Source organism: Trypanosoma theileri, assembly GCF_002087225.1.
Source record: "Trypanosoma theileri isolate Edinburgh chromosome Unknown TM35_Tth_35_V1, whole genome shotgun sequence".
NCBI classification, from domain to species: domain Eukaryota; phylum Euglenozoa; class Kinetoplastea; order Trypanosomatida; family Trypanosomatidae; genus Trypanosoma; species Trypanosoma theileri.
The window spans coordinates 8,858-9,248 of record NW_021639877.1 but is presented as its reverse complement, the minus strand read 5'-3'; positions in this window follow the sequence as shown (position 1 = coordinate 9,248).

Below are 391 nucleotides of genomic sequence, written 5' to 3'. Positions count from 1 at the left end.
GCATTGCCACGAACATATTTGTGCTCTTGTGGTGTGTGTTGTGCGGCTTGCTTGAGTGACTGCAGCCTGCGGGGAAGATGGACTGAAACTGTTCCGCTTCGGCTTCACGTAATGGGTTTGTTTTTTTGGGGGTTGAGTTGATGTGCCGGTGTGGGTGAATGTTTTTCTCTGATGGGAGTGGCACCTGTGATTATTGTATTGTGAGTGCTTTGTGTGCTGTTGGTATCCTGTTGTTTTTCTTTTCCTCTCTGTAGGTGTGTGGCTTAGTGTACATTTTAGGGAATGCCGTGGTGCCTCTCCGACATGAGCATGTGAGACTGTCATTGTGTGTGTGTGCACTGTGAGTGGAAAGGACACCGTAGTGTTGCTGGACCACTCCACTGCGGCCTCT